Source organism: Panthera pardus, unplaced genomic scaffold (genome assembly GCF_024362965.1).
Source record: "Panthera pardus isolate Hobbes unplaced genomic scaffold, ASM2436296v1 HiC_scaffold_2, whole genome shotgun sequence".
NCBI classification, from domain to species: domain Eukaryota; kingdom Metazoa; phylum Chordata; class Mammalia; order Carnivora; family Felidae; genus Panthera; species Panthera pardus.
Window position 1 is genome coordinate 35,821,875 of NW_026526765.1, and position 17,702 is coordinate 35,839,576.

The window sequence follows — 17,702 nt, forward strand, 5'->3', positions numbered from 1 at the left end:
TATATTTTCTAAACATAAGTGATTATAATATTTATTAAAGCTATATCTGTATTTAGATGGAAAAGCCTAAAAAAATAATAAAGCAGGATTCCGTAAGCCAAAAAGCAATTATTTCTCAGGTGTTTCCTGTTAATAAATTAGGATAAACTTAGGGCCAGACTCGTGAAATTATTTCCACTAATTAAAAAAAATCAAAAGTTCAATGTTCATTCTCTTTTCCCAATGTTGAACTGGAAAGCTATATTCCTAACTAGACAAGAGAACATAGTTGCATTTATCCTGAAAGCTGTGAGGTGCCACTTTATTTTTTCAAATGACCAGATGAGAAATTGACATAATATGAAGGACTGAAAAATATGAAAACACCGATTTTTCAATGAGCAATTAACTATGGACTGCCTATTTTGTATGCATTAATCTGGGAGCCAGGATTGACACACTGCTTATTAACCACATCTCCTGCCTCAGGAGATTCTTAATCTAGAATAAATTAAGTAACATGATTCGGTGGTATCCTGGGAAGACACCTTCTACGTCATATTGTAAACAACTTCAGAGAAGATCCTATCTGTGGAGGTCTCCTGTCGTGAGGAAGTGGGACGGGATCTGGAACTTGGAAGACTGGTGGACACGCAGAGGTGAAGAGGATGAGACAGGATACCGGGCAAGTCAACCAACACAATAATGGCACAGAGTGCAGAATGAGAGTGCTGTGCTCACTGAAGAAATAAAAACAAGTCTTCCCTGATGAAAGGGAAAGGTGTATATACGAGAGTAAAAAGAAACAGGACAGGTAGGGTAGGCTCAGGTAATCAATGCCTTAAATCCACCTGCAGTAGCCTCCCCTGACTTTGATTGGAAATAAGATCTTATTGCAGGTTTCAGAGTAAAAGAGACCTTATTAAAGTGGTGGGTCAAGTCCAGCTGGCATTGGTTTTGCAAGCAGGAATCACTCTAAATAATTCTATTGTAGCAATGCATGTAGGTGGAAGCAAAATGGGATTAAAAATTCCCTGGGGCACCTGGGTGGCTCAGCCGGTTAAGCTTCTGACTCTTGATTTGGGCTCAGGTCATGATCTTGCAGTTCTTGAGTTTAAGCCCCGCATCCAGCTCTGTGCTGATAGCACGGAGCCTGCTTGGGATTCTCTCTCTCTCCCAAAATAAATAAAATAAACTTAAAAAAAAATCCCCCCAAATGTGGGTTTGCTTTCACTATTTACTAATTACATATATCAAAGGAAGGTATGAATTAAAGATAACTTCTTGCCTTCAGTCCCAAGGAAGAATTGACACATGTGTGGTGGAGAAGATTATGAGTTCACCTTTGAACGTGTTGGGTTTGCACTTAGCACCAGAGAACCCATTTAAAAATATTAGTGCCCCTCCCCCATTCACACTGTCTCCCCAAAATGAATAGATATTAAAAAAAATTTAAAAAAAATACATTAAAAGGTATAGAGAGAAAGCCAGTGATTAGAAGAAAAAGTGCTGGAAATGCAGATTTGAAAGTCCTCAACATAGTTGCAAAGTGATTACATATGAAAGAAGACTAAGATCCAAAAACTGAAGCTGGGAAGTATCAGTGGTGAAAGAGGAGCCAGGAAAAGGAAACAAAGGAGGATTCATCGGGGAAGCAGGAAGACAGACAACACATGATTTCACAGAAGCCAAAGGAGTAAGATAGTTTAAGAAAGTCATCAATTTCAAAAGCTATGGTATCATGGGCACCTGGCTGGCTCAGTGGGTTGAGCATCCAACTCTTGATTTTGGCTCACATCATGATCTGAGCCCTGCATCACAGGCTCTGCACTGACAGCAACGGAGCCTGCTTGGGATTCTCTGTCTCCCTCTCTCTCTGCCCCTCGCCCACTTGGACGTGCTCTCTCTCTCTCTCTCAAAATTAAATATTTATAAAATATATTTTTTTAAAAGCTACAGAATCAGTAAAGAGATTGAGAACAAAGAAATGGCCCTTGGGATTTGCAGGCACACACACACACACACACACACACACGCACGCGCGCACGCGCGCACACACACACACACACACACACACACACACACACGTCTTTGGTGACCCAAAAAGAATACACATGGTGAAGTTTTTAAAACTACATACTAATAAAGCACAAAATAACTTACATGAGATTTAACATGTTGTTTCTGTTTCTCTGTGATAGAGACAAAGCTGGCTTATCTGACATTTGTATTACTCAGTGCCTTGAGACATTTGCAGTGCTATAAAGCTGAGCATTATAATAATAGTCCTAAGATACTTAAAGGTGATTTTATATCAGAAAAAGTCAATGGGCTATATAGCTTTCTACACAATTTCTGCTTTACCAAGTTAAAGGTGCAGGTGACAGAAAGACATGCCTGATGACATGACAAATTCTGCATCTTAAATCTTGGGGCTCATCTGTAAATAGTCAAAAGTAAATAGCAAAACTCTACAAATATTGAGATCAACTACACTGTTCTTGATTCCGTGTATTTCCCTGTATTGTCATTCATTTTGTCAAATAAGCCGTCTATATTAAAGAGGCTACTTAATTTTAAAGTTTATTTATTTTGAGAGAGAGGAAAAATGAGTGGGAGAGGGGCAGAGAGAGAGAGAGAGAGAGAGAGAGAGAGAGAGAAAGAGAAAGAGAGAGAGACTGAGAAAATCCCAAGCAGGCTCTGTGCTATCAGCTCAGAGCCCAACACAGAGCTCGATCCCACGAACCTGAGATCACGACCTGAACAGAAACCAAGAGTCGGATGCTTAAACAACTAAGCCACCCAGGTGCCCCTAAAGAGGCCACCTGACGCTACTTGACCAAAACACAGCACCCTGGGGAGTTAATTGCTTAGAAAGAGGTGGAGAGTAAGTCTGAAACTTGTGACTATTAATTACAGAGTGATTGTCCCTGGCCTGTCATTTTTTTTTTCTATTTTTCCTGAAAAAACTATACTGCTTTATCTCCAACACTGTAGGAATATCGTTATAGCTAGAAATGAAATTAGTAATATTCTTGCAAAATGGCTTTCTCTTGCCATAATAAAAATGTTTTATTCTCTTTTAAGCAAGAAAATAGTCTTGTGACAGAAAGGATTGTCTTGGGAGCAAACCCAGCTTCTTTCATACCAGCTTCCCCAAACCACCTCAGCTGAGTTCCTTAACCACATCAGTCTGATTTTTCTGTCTTTCAGATAAAAATAATGATGGTAGCCCTATTTACCTCCTGGGATTTTTATGGAAAAAAAATAAGTAATTAACGTAAAAATCTTTGACACAGTAAAAGGTATTAGCTCTTAGAGATTCAATCAATCCTTTTCATGCTAATTATAATTATTGCTTACAAGTATTAAAACGTAATCCACACACAGCTTGGTGAAAGCAGTTTTCACACAACTGAAGCCTGAGTCCAATTCATCATTAAAATGATGAATTTTCACAGAAACTACATGGTCCCAACATTCTAATTCCCTCTTGTTAAGTGGATTGTTGCATTTAAAAGGCTGAAAGAAAAATGTGTCTTTCCCCCTGCCTTTACTTCTTTTTTCCTTCTTTTGGGCTTGATCACCTTTATCACAGTCTTCTCTTCTGAACTTTCTTTCTTGCCATAGCTGCATTAGCATGTTTATATTAGCTGTCAGAGTGGAGTAAGCCCCAAAGCCACAGGCAGCCTGGCCAGCTCAAGGGGGCCATGGCAGGGTCCCACAGAAGGTTTTTATTGTGGCAAGAGCAACTGTTCACCATCACACCTCAAGACTCCCCGCAACCAGAGGGTTTGTTTCGTGTCTGTACGCACTCTGGGCACTTTCCTTATTACGTGAAGCATTACTCACCAATGTATCCAGCCCATTAACACGTGACTGCTGTCCATAGTTGACATCTGCCTGCTGTCCACAGGGCAAAGCTGCATCCTCCCGAGGAGCAGGCAGGAGGTTAGACAAAGACTATAGGGAGTTCTAGGCTCAATAGATCCTCTTAATTAGCTTCTAATTAACCATTATGAATAAAAATCTCATTCTGATCCACATTTACTAAGCAGTCTGCCTGAGTAGGTCTGGCTTTGCAATGGGCAGCTACTGCTGTATTTCTGGACCCTGAGTTGCTCTCTCCCACAGCCCTGCCTTTTAAAAAACAACCCTGGGATATTTCAGAGAGCAACTCCTTAATTATCTTCCTTCTTCCTGGCTATTCTTTCTGTAGGAATCCTTCAAAATATTCATATGGTTATTGCTATATATGCTCATGGCACGCATCTTTTATTTATTTTTTTTATATATATATTTTTTTATTTTTTAATATATGAAATTTACTGTCAAATTGGTTTCCATACAACACCCAGTGCTCATCCCAAAAGGTGCCCTCCTCAATACCCATCACCCACCCTGCCCTCCCTCCCACCCCCCATCAACCCTCAGTTTGTTCTCAGTTTTTAACAGTCTCTTATGCTTTGGCTCTCTCCCACTCTAACCTCTTTTTTTTTTTTTTTTTTTCCTTCCCCTCCCCCATGGGTTTCTGTTAAGTTTCTCAGGATCCACATAAGAGTGAAACCATATGGTATCTGTCTTTCTCTGTATGGCTTATTTCACTTAGCATCACACTCTCCAGTTCCATCCATGTTGCTACAAAAGGCCATATTTCATTTTTTCTCATTGCCACGTAGTATTCCATTGTGTATATAAACCACAATTTCTTTATCCATTCATCAGTTGATGGACATTTAGGCTCTTTCCATAATTTGGCTATTGTTGAGAGATGGCACGCATCTTTTAAATGTATTTTTGGTACACCACATTATGCTTTACTTACACCCTAAATCAGGTCAAAACAGTTTTTATTGTTTTTTTAAAGTTTAGTTGGCCTCTCATAAATCCTCATTCATTTTTTCTTCTGTTTCAGTGTTTCCAAGCAGTTATTAGAGATAGCAATTACTAAAATCCAGAGTATCTAAACAGAAACCTCAGAAGAACCCATTGCTGTGTTGTTTTAATTTTCAAAGCCTGGAAGCATCCAAAGTATTTTATCATTGCCACATATGTCTACATCTTCTATCAATTTACTTCAAGGAAATGCTAATTAAAATTTTGAAAACATAACTGCCTAACAATCATTGAATCTTCTGTTGACCTATTGCCCAGGCCAGGGATTGCTCTCATCTCCTATAGGCCACCTTTTATTTTCACGAGACATGACCCTTTCCACAATATGGAGACTTGCTTGTTCAAAGCCAAGAAGAGCAGCTCCTTGGCCTGTGGCTACTCCTTTGAGCCTTTTAAAAAGAGCTTTCCTGAGGCACCTGGGTGGCTCAGTCGGTTGAGCATCCGACTTCCGCTCAGGTCATGATCTCATGGTTTGTGAGTTTGAGCCCCACCTCAGGCTCTGTGCTGACAGCCCAGAGTCTGGAGCCTGCTATGGATTCTGTGTCTCGCTCTTTCTGCCCCTCCCCAACTCATGCTCTGTCTCTCTCTCAATAAATAAATAAATAAATAAATAAATAAATAAATAAATAAAATAGCTTTCCTGATTAGGTGAGGCCCACCCAAGATTATCTTCCTTTTGATTATGTTAACATCACCTGATTACAGACTTAATTATACCTGCAAATCCCTTCACGTTTCCCTGCCATGTTACATAATCTAATCCCAGAAATGATAGCCATCATATTCATGTGTACTGCCCACAACCAAGTGGAGGAAATTATACTGGAAGTGACTGTCGGCAGGATCTTAGGGCCATCTTAGCATTCTGCCTGATATAATTCTGCAATATTCATAACTCAGACAACACTGACATTGTTGATGATACTGTTGGTCTTTTACTGGAGTCAACTTAACAATCACCTCACCTCTTTAGGGCACTGCAGGGAAATATAACCTGAAACTTTTGTTGATGACATCTCATAGACATGATTATAAGAGATGATATTCCTAAAGATTGTCTGATTGCTCTAGATGTTCTAAATGTTATTCTGGGAGGGAGCCAGACCTACAAGGAGTTGAATCACATGTGGTAGATTGTTTGGTCCCTCAAAGATTAGAATTTACTAATCTTGGCTTTCCTATTACCTCTCCACTTACATTTCAACCTAGAATAAACATCTCTAAGAATCTCATCATCATATTTACAATATGGTTGATGCTCACTATGTTACATCGTCTCATTTTATGAAAGAAATTTCCCTCAGGTTTCAGTAGAAGGATTAACCATATGTACTCAGGGAAATTAGTTTTTATTTTATGGATGTTGATGCATATAACGGATCAAGATTCCAGTTTTATCTTTGCTACCATGAAGAATAAAATCAAATATGTGACACACCCCTATGGACTATACAAGACATTTTGGATAAATCTTTATCCAAATTTTAATTTAATTTTCTTACCTGTGTTTTCTTTTGTAACTGTAACTTCTTCACTTATTTCTTTTTAATCTTGTGGGTTCCACAGATAAAGTACCTTAAATCCTTCCTGAAATAAATCAGCTAATATGTTTTGAATGTTGTAAATTGAGTAGTTTTAAATATGCTAGTAGGAACCTAAAATATAGTCTTTTAGTTTTCCCACCTCTCAAAAAGAAGACTAGCTAATGGGTGTGCAAGGCAGTTAGGAATGGACATTAAAAAGGATTAGAAGCATGTTAAAGGTAAGACAGAAGTGAGCATATACAGTAACTATTATAACATACAGCAATATAGCACTTTATAGTATAAATGCTCCTTCTTTTGTATAAACCACATATCATCAGGCATTTCCTATGGTACAGATTAAATCATATTAATATTAAATTTTTAAATGTTTATTTATTATTTTTGAGAGGCAGAGAGACAGAATGTGAGCGGGGAACGGGCAGAGAGAGAGGGAGAGACACAGAATCCAAAGCAGGTTCCAGGCTCCAAGCTGTCAGCACAGAGCCTGATGCAGGGCTCGAACTCACGAGCCATGAGATCATGACCTGAGCCAAAGTAAGACACGTAACGAACTGAGCCACCCAGACACCACTAAACCATATTAATATTAAATCATATTAATCTCCCAACCACAGGCTCCTCATCTAGTGCCCATCCACTCATGCAATGCCTTAATTCCATTTATAGTGTACCCTCCAACTATCCTTTCGAGTTCTCCAAAGGATGCCTCACCCTCAACCCAGACTGTCAGCCACAGTTGCCATATGACATGTATCTTTGTTTTTCCACTTCTGATCTGGCTCCTATTCCTCAACACCTGCTATGCACAGTCTCTTGAAAGAATGACAGTATTTGCCCTGGTGAAGGTGCTTCTTACAAGACTTGGAATATCTGTACAAACAATGATTTCTACCAGTCCTCCCAGTCTGCTGGTGACGGTTAATTTTATGTGTCAGCTTGACAGAGCCACAGATATTTAGTTAAACATTATTTCTGGCTGTGTCTGTGGAGGTATTTCCAGACGAGACTAGCATTTGAATGGATAGATTAAGTAAAGTAGATCGCCCTTCCCAATGGAACTGGGCATCAACCAAGCCATTAAAGGCCTGAATTAAACACAAAAAATGGAAGAAGGGAGAGAATTTTCACTAACTTTATGAGCTGAGACATCAGTCTTCTCCTGCCCTCAGACTGGAACTTACACAAGGACAAATGATAGTTCAGATACAGACCAGAACTTAAACCACCGATTCTTCTGGTTCTTAGGTCTTTGGACTCAGACTAGAACTATACCACTGGTTTTTCTAAAAAAAAAAAAAATTTATAATGTTTATTTATTTTTGAAAGAGAGAGAGACAGAGTGTGAGCGAGGGAGGGGCAGAGAGAGTGGGAGACACAGAATCTGAGGCAGGATGAAGGTTCTGAGCAGTCAGTGCAGAGCCCAACACAGGGCTCGAATCCACAAACTGTGAGATCATGACCTGAGTCGAAGTCTGATGCTCAACTGACTGAGCCACCCAGGCACCCCACCCCTGGATTTTCTAGATCTCAGCCTCAGCATCCATAATCATATGAGCTAATTCCTTATAATAAATTATATAATTTATATATGATTGTCATTCATCACTGTCTTTTCCAAAGAAACAGTTATTCTGGTAAATAGACACAGATCCCTTTGGGAAAGCGTTAAAAAGGAGAGTCAAAGTATACACTTAGAATATAAAAACAGAGTTCAAACTCAAAATTTTCTATCCCTCTCTGGGTCAGAGGACCACTAGATATTTGAACTAACCCACGTCTGGAAGTTGGGTGAAGAAATAGTATAAATTTTGGTGACTTAGGTAAGGCCTCCACTCACTAAGTCTAGGGTTTATTCAGTTCTTTGTTCATTTCAGGGGCCCAATGATCAATATACCACCACAAAGTACCTTATGGCCCATACCATTCTGATCCCTTTGCTGATACTGCTGCTTTTTGGAGTCACTGTGACTCAACCTAACAGGTATGCTCCATTCCTTATCTTCTGACACCCTGGAATCTAGTATCACAATGTATCAAGGAGCCCTTTTCAAGTGCAGTATCACACACAAGCATCACTTTCTTCCAGAGTGCAGCCCCTAGCATCACCTTTAAGAGATGTTGGGACTCCACTCCCCGGGATATTTCTCAAAACCTTGGAGTAGTGAATACATGCTGGCCCCTTAAGAGAGCATGGTTAGGGAGCAGTTGAGCAGTCTGCTGTGTTCACTCCTCTCCAACATTTACTAATCTGTGAGCCTCTACATTCTTTTCCTCTACATTATACTGAAGAATTTGAGCTCAGGGTAAAGTTAACCAAACTGGGAGGGAAAAAACGGAAAGAAAAGGAAAAGAAGAACCACACCCAACTGCTCTAGCTAGCATAGTGAATCAAGGACCAACTTGGTGACTGAATCTGTATTGATTAGTTCAACCTGTTCTAAAATTATTCCTTTCCCTCTTATGTCTAGAGTTTTCATATTCCATTCTTACACGTATTCTCCACATCTGTATCCATATAAATTATATAAATTATCAAAATCTTATCATCCCAGGGGCTTTGTTTGTAGGTTCTCTGCTCAAATATTCTTGATTCTAGTTCTGATTATAGGTCTGGAGCAATGTGAGGTGACATGAGAACCTGGCATGATCCTTCCACCTAGGGAAGTCAGTATCTTAGAGTTAAGACCTATTTACAGGAAAGGAGCCAATTTCACTGTCCACGGGAGGCTGTTTTCCTTCTGTATGTTCCTATTCCAATTTTCAGAATTCCAGTTTTCCTCAGGTCAAAGGCTTGGTGAACTCAAGCTAGCATGATAATCTGGCAAACTTTCTAATCAAATTTCAGTTTGGTTTGGGCAGTTGCAGCCCTGAGGACACTGGACAAAGGATAAACTTTTAGTATGTTTGTATGAAAATCCAGCCATTTGGACTTAAACTAAGATTTGAAGATTTTTGTCAATCATTTTCTTTAAGCCATGCATGTGATTAGAACCTACTGACAACTACCAGTATTCCTTCCAAGGTATCATTGCGAAATTTCTCCCCTCTAATTATATCCATCATTAAGGACTCAAAATAAACATGTATAAGCTATTTTACATGGACAAATTGTTTGAAAATAGTTCAAAAATTGTTTCTTATCTTCAGCCCAATGAGATGAGAGCCCATTTAATGAAGGCATTTGGAGAGAAGGACTTGAGCAAGAAGAATAAATAGGTAATAGTAGTTTTTTCAGCTCTATGATGAATATGGAACTTTTATTTCCCTTGGTAAATAGTGCTATCTATTTACAGTTATATATATAAAGCTATCTACTAATTAGATAGACAGATGATGGATGATAGATGATAGATAGATATAAGTATATACTTATGTAAGTACATTGACACATCCTTATCATCTAAAGTCTGTCGTTTACCTTAGGGTTCACTGTAGATATTGTAGGTTCCATGGATTTGGACAAATGTATAATGACACATACCCATTATTTTAATATTTTCACTGACCTGAAAAATCCTCTGTGCTCTGCCTATTCATCTCTCTCCCTCCTTCGCTCTACCGCTGTCAACCACTGATCTTTTTATTGTCTTCATAGCTTTGCCTTTCCAGGACGTCATACAATTGGAACTATATAGTGTGTAGCATTTTCATACTGGCTTCTTTTACTTAATAATATGCATTTAAGGTTTCTTCGTGTCTTCTCGTGGCTTGATAACTCATTCCCTTTAGTGCTGGGCATACCATTCCCATTGTCTGAATATACCACAGTTCATGTATCCATTCACCTACTAAAGGACATCTTGGTTGCTTTCAAGTTTGGACAATTATGCATAAACCTGCTATAGACATCTGAGTGCAGGTTTTTGTGTGAACATGTTTTCAATTCCTTTGGATAAATACCAAAGAGCACAATTGCTGGATTGTAAGGAACCCCAAAATGTCTCCCAAAGTGGCTGTACCATTTTGCATTCTTACCAGCAGTAAGTGAGAATTTCTGTTGCTCACATTCTTGCTAACATTTGGTGGTTTCAGTGTTCTGGATTTGGTCATTTTACTAGGTGTGTAAATATGTGTCTTTTTCCTACTCTTTTCTGATCCTTTAATTATCTCACACAGAAAACCTTATTTACATATGTATATGTAAATCCACATGTACATACATATGTATAAACATATATGGAAATTCACTGGTTTATGAGAATTCATTAATATGTTAAATAAAATTTAATCTTTGTAAAAATATTTTTTAAGTTTATTTATTTTGAGAGAGACAGACACAGAGTAAGCAGGGGAGGGGCAGGTGGAGAAGGAGAGAGAAAATCCCAAGCAGGCTCTGCATTGCCAGTACAGATCCAGTGCAAGGCTCGAACTCACAAAACTGTGAGATCACGACCTGAGCCAAAACCGAGAGTCAGATGCTCAACCAAATGTGCCACCCAGGCACCCCAATAAAAATGTATTCTTAATTCAAATAGTAGTTTTTTACATTAGTTTACTAGGTGCTACACAAAGAAAGTAAGGAAGATGAAAAAGAAATATCCAACATCCAATAAATACAAGGTAGTGTGTGAGAGGATGTTATCAGGAGTTACCTGCATGAAGTTAGTTGACAATCATATTAAAACACAGTAAGTGGCTAAGTGTCAAAAACCATACTGACACCAGTTAGAGGGAAATGTGAGACCAGAAGTTAAGTGGTATTTCTTTGGGACATCAGGAGTTGAGATAAGAGTTAAAGGAAGGAGGGGCGCCTGGGTGGCTCAGTCGGTTAAGCGTCCGACTTCAGCTCAGGTCACGATCTCGCGGTCTGCGAGTTCGACCCCCGCGTCGGGCTCTGTGCTGACAGCTCAGAGCCTGGAGCCTGCTTCCGATTCTGTGTCTCCCTCTCTCTCTGCCCCTCCTCCGTTCATGCTCTGTCTCTCTCTGTCTCAGAAAAAAATAAAATAAAAGTTAAAAAAAAAAAGAGTTAAAGGAAGGAGTGGCTTTATTAATTTGTTAAGAACCTTAAATTCACAAAATAGTGCTTGCTTCGGCAGCACATATACTTAAATTCACAAGATAAATTCATCAGAGAAATCCAAGTATATTTAATACCATTATTCTAATAAAGATTAAAAGAAGAAATTCAAGTTTATGCCAGTGCTATTGTTTAATCTCTCAATTAACCTTCTTCTACACCTAAATGTGACTAATTCAAGTGGTATTAGGACCTGTGGCTAATTTTTGAGCTCCAAGAGACTAGAAACTTAATCTCTGATGTGCATAAAAGAATAAGCCCAGGGAAATTTGGCAACATGCTCTTTGCACAGTACACATTGATAGATATTTGATTGATTAGGCTAAGAACTATATATTAGCAATAAAGTATATTTAAAGTACAAAGTGCTTAGTTTTAAAATACTTTTAAGCAGTGTATTATTGGAATGTGAAAAGTAATTATTAGACTGTCACCAGAGAACTTTTAATATAATTTCAGGCTAAAAATGCTTAAGAAAAGTAAAACATGTTGATTCATTAGCTACAGGATTCTGAAGTTTGACATTATATGAGGGGGTGTGATCATATCGATTTTGGTATCCACCAGTGTTCATGACTCTGTGACTCATGAACATAGAACTCATACGCTCCGTAGATAATAATCAGCTCGTTTAAACATGCTTTCAAATGCTTTATTAAATTTTTTTAAATGTTTATTTATTTTTGAGAGACAGAGCACAAGCAGGGGAGGGGCAGAGAGAGAGAGACACAGAATCTGAAGCAGGCTCCAGGCTCTGAACTGTCAGCACAGAGCCCGACGCAGGGCTCGAACGCATGAACCACGAGATCATGACCTGAGCTGAAGTTGGACGCTTAACCAATTGAGCCACCCAGGTGCCCCATCAAATGCTTTCAAAGTCATTGAACATTGCTTGGTTAATCCTGTCCATTTAGCAATCTTCAGATACGCCATTACATACATGACTCTAAGTAGAATACATTTTAAGACTGTGACTATATAGCACAACTATATAGGTTTTGATGAACATATTATGGCATGACTTTGAAAGTATACACTCTTGAACTGAGTCTCAATTCTTTTCAGTGTGGTTTGTATAGACAATCTACATCCAGCTTCACCGAAAACCTTTGCTCCAAATATGCCAGTGAAAGATTACGCATGGAATTGAGATGTATGAAGAATTATCTGGTACATGCCCTTACAGTAATTTTTAATAATGCCCCCAAATTAATATTTGATGGCTGTGCAATCATAACTCAATGACTACTTCACTATAACCGGGTATATAATTCACCATAGTCTGCTACTCAAGCACAGTATTTGAAAATCTTTCTGCAGGAGAAGTTTCTATATTCTTTTATTTTGCAGCCATGTTTTAATGTATAATACTGAGCTTTTATTTCTATGACAACATAAGATAAAAGTACCAGCTATGAACAGAGCTGTTATTAAAAAAAAAAAGTAAGTTTTATCTGGCCTTCATGCTAATGAGAAGAAAACAAAGTAGACCGAAATATCACAAGTGACATATTCTTTAAGGTTATTAATGAAGTTCTGTCTTCAAGCCAGTTGGTATGCTAGAATATAGTCATTAAACAAAAAAATAGTAATTTTTTAAACAAGGAAGGATAGTTAAGAAATTGTCCATTGATTGTCTCCCATAGTAAAATTAGTAGACGAAATTAGAGTAACTGAAAGAAAATAGGTATATCCAAGTTAAAAAAAAGAAAAAAGTTCTCTTTCAAATTAGGCCATTCCAGGGGTGCGTGGGTGGCTCAGTTGGTTAAGCGTCTGACTTTGGCCCAGGTCATGATCTCACAGCTTGTGAGCTTGAGCCCCCGCATCAGGCTCTGTGCTGACAACTCAGACCCGGAAGCCTGCTTCCGATTCTGTGTCTCCCTCTCTTTCTCTGCCCCTCTCCTGTTCATGCTCTGTCTCTCCCTTTCTCTCTCTCTCTGTCTCAACAATAGATAAATATTAGAAAAATTTTTAATTAGGCCATTGTAATAAAGTAGATCAGATGATACAATAGGGGTTACAATTAGGAACAGATGGAAAGATTACTGTTGTTGGACAACTTAATGGTTATCAATATCCAAAATACCAATGGTACTTAAGAAAATCTCATATCGTTTCTTTCCTCCAGAGGTGCAGTAGGATCATTTGCAATTTTGTACTTTCTTCTATGCTAAATTAAGTTTGTTTTTTTCATGTCAAGACTGACTGTACACCATAACACAAGTAATCATTCCCATAGATTCTTAGAGGATGAACATCTGGCCCATATTTGCTAATGATGATCATGTTTATGTGTTCCCGCCAGACTGGACCTGACATGCCAGTATAGTAATTTTGACTATTTTGGTGGCTGCTACCCCTAGAGGAAATATGTGACGTTTCAAATCAATCGTTAAGATATCTGAAAGCACAGAGAGTGATAACCTAGTTCAACCTGTGGTGCTTGGAAATATTTAATAACAATTTGTGTGCATCTATATTTAGAAATCTCATAACATGGCATTTTCCATGAATACCAATCCTCAAATATCTAAAGCAGTTTAACCTAATAGATGCAGTGGAAGAATTTTCTTGCACTTGCTGGTAGATGTTCATTTGGCTATAGTAAAGGGACCAACAAATTTCTCTAAATACTCTGAAACTGATTATTAGTGTAAAAGATAGACAAATTCGCTCAAAAGAGGAGGAGACAGTCCACCTTATTTTCCAATCTTATGTTCTCCTTTGTATGTAAAATGGTTTCCTAGAACTCAAAGTATATCAGATAATAAAGTAATTTTCATTTATTGAATGGGTACTATGTGCTAGATAGACTATAAAATATGAAAATATGAGAATTACTTCCCAGGTAATGAAATACCTTTGAAAAGACTTTGAAAACTGTCTAAGGGGTGCGTGGGTGACTCAGTTGGTTACGTGTCCAACTATGGCTTAAGTCACGATCTCACTTGAACTTTGTGAGTTCAAGCCCTGCATCGGACTCTCTGTTGTCAGTGCAGAGCCAGCTTCAGATCCTCTCTTCTTCTCTCACTGCCCCTCTCCCACTTGTGCACTCTCTCTCTCTTAAAAAGAAATGAACTTAAAAACAAAATAAAAAAATAAAAATTGCCTTGAAGGTAAGAACTAGGATTTTCAAAACAGTTGTGTATTCGTTGAATGAAAAAAGTGACATATTATGCTAATACCACACATTTTTCAATCTCTGATTTCTGTAAAAACCACTTTATGAAACATTTTAAAACAGGACTTGAATAATTCTCTGAAAAATTTAAAGCTGTCTTTTAAATTTATTTATTTTTAAGGATTTTATTTTTAATTTATTTTTGAGAGGGAGAGACAGAGCATGAGCAGGGGAGGGGCAGAGAGAGAGGGAGACAGAATCTGAAGCAGACTCCAGGCTCTGAGCTGTCAGCACAGAGCCCAACGCAGGGCTTGAACCCACGAACTGTGAGATCATGACCTGAACCAAAATCAGACACTCAAACGACTGAGCCACCCAGGCAGGCGCCCCCATTTTTTCTTTCTTTTTTTACTATTTATTTTTGAGAGACAGAGAGACAGAGTGTGAGTGGGGGAGGGACAGAGAGAGAAGGAGACACAATCCAAATCAGGCTCCAGGCTCTAAGCTGTCAGTACAGAGCCCTATGTGGGCCTCGAACCCATGAACTACGAGATCATGACCTGAGCTAAAGTCGGACACTCAACTGACTAAGCCACGAAGAAGCCCCTAAGCTGTTTAAAATGAAAATTGGTGCAAGCTCACTTGCAGAGGCAACACGCAGTGGCAAGGAATTATAAAGAAAAAAAAATGTCCAAAATGGAACAAAGACAAACGTGAATAAGTGACAGAGGGAGTACAAAGTGTAAATTCTGACAACAAAACCTGAAGATATTGGAGAAAAATGTAAAGAAAGCTTAAAATTAAAACTTAGAGGAAAGAGGACTGACAAAATAAGATTAGAGTTCATGGAATAAAAAAAAACACAAATAATGAAATAAAGAAAATTGTGATGAATATAAAGAAAAATTTTTCCATTTAACTAACATTTATTGAGTACTCTAATGCATCTGGTATTGATTCTGACGAAAAGAAAATCACATATTTGACAAAGGAGCAATGGGCACATATCGACATGTTTAAAGCCTGTGAGATTTCTTCCACTGCTCTATATGTTTGTCGTACTACAGGTTAGGAATGAAGCTGCTTAGTAAAACTTTTAAAGTATTACTATATTGTGCACAAATTCTGTTAAACATTTTATAGAAATGTGTTTAAGTATTTCCCACGAAACACATTCCCTCTTAGAGCTCCAAGTGGCCGGCCACACATCACCCAGGGTAGCTCTGCTTTGTGCTCCTTGAACTTGTTCCTATAAACTCCTCAATCCCTCCCACCCAATTAATGGGACAAAATGCCTAAATAAACACGAAAGGAAAAACCTTTAAAAGCTCTACTACCCCCAATAAAAGGACTTCATATTGAATGATTGCAACTCTGAGTTGACACTTTACTATGCCTTACGGTATAGACATTCCCGCCCCACCACTTACACGTCTTCAGTAATGACACTCACCTCACCAACCTTTGAGAGTTTTTATATATTGGCAGTTAAAGTCATTTGGCCTTTGGCCTTGTGCCTCCAGGGGTTAGAGGCATTGACTTAGGAGGAAAGATTAAATTAACCATAGCTAGACCAAAGAATAACTAAACAAAATAAAAAGGCAAAAAGATGAAGGCATGGGGAAGCACATTAGATGGTAAAATGAGGAAGTCATTAAACAAATGAAACCTTAGATTGAATAATTGGGAAAATTTCCTGAAACAAAAGAGCTCTTAAACTCTAAAGTACTGTTGTCCTGTGACCAAAGTGATTGAGCTTCTGCTTGGGTCAAGTGACACTAGATTGCCAGCCCAGGGCAAGCCAAGCCAGACTAACAGCACAAGTTAAACCAGGGAAATTCCATGCCGCTCAACACCCACCCAGCTGTGTCTGTGGGAACATCAAACCAGTGTTATTTCCTTCTCACTCTGAAAAAGTGCAAAACTGTCCAGGAAACTGTACCAACAATCCATTTCACAGTCCACTGGACAGAATTTTTTGTCTTAACATTTCAGAGTCGTTTAAGCAAAAGCATCTTTTGGGAAGGATTCTTCCTATTCTTAATGCCTCGTATAATGCATGACCCTGAATATGAATGATGAGTGAATATGTCTGATGAGTTAGCCTAAAAAAATATGCTGGGCAAATCATTTTGAAACAACTTCTATATTTTTCTAATTTCTGATTCTGGATCCTCCTGATTTCCTTGCCTGTGTTTCTGAAAGTATAATTCAAAAGGGACTGTGGTCATTCATAAATGTTCGTTGCTCGTTATATACTGAAGTTTCACTCTATCTCACCATTCATAATGTTTTCCATGTTGTGCAAAATTTAATAAGGCACAGGGATGTTTGTTTTCATCTCCAAGCCGATTGAGGTGCCACTTCTCAGGTTCTGTGTTGAACACAAAAGTGCCCTTAATAAATGAGTCCAGATGGAGTGTGTATGTGAGGCGGGTTGGGTAAGTGTGTGAGATGTAGACCACAAATAGCATTATACTCAATCATTCCATAAGATGCCACATGGCCTGGGGTGATTTTCCGTAGCAGAATCTAAATAACATTGTTCATCTGCTAATGGTCTAAATATCATAATTAGGACATGTTGCTGCTATAGAACTCTAATTACTGATAAAAAGCAACTTTCATCATGACCTTCTTCTGTTTAAGGGAAATGATCATTATACCTAACTCCAGCCTTTCAACTCCTTGATCGTTCCAATAAAGCATTTCTGAAAATGCCAAACACATTGCTTGCTTTAGAATTGTTCTAACTGGGAACTAATGACTTACGTCTTTTTCAAATATCATACGTTTGGAATCATTACCAGGTGAGAAGCAAAACAGCAAAAAGTAGATGTCTCAGCAGACAGTAGACACATGCTTTCTAAGGGCACAACTAGCCACTGTACCATTGCGGCCAAGACAGGGTATTTTCCCTCTTTTCTTTCACTGCATCTCATACCACAGGCCTTACCAAGAAAACCAAAAGGAAGTTTTATCTAGTCAGGTTCAATTGCAGGAGTATAGTTCTATGGCTCTTAGCATCCATCAGACTCGTTGGTTCTCTTTCCAAATATACATATCTGTACATTTCTATATAACAACAAAGCTAGGCTAGTTTTACGAAGTGATGGCACAGGCTGTCTACATAATATGATTA

General features: G+C 38.4%; 1 long non-coding RNA gene across 4 annotated transcripts in view; it reads right to left on the minus strand.

Moving 5' to 3' along the window:
* The window catches only part of LOC109275886 (uncharacterized), a 79,828-nt gene that overhangs the window by 13,193 nt on the left and 48,933 nt on the right, over positions 1-17,702 (minus strand). The gene's annotated exons all lie outside the window — the stretch shown is intronic.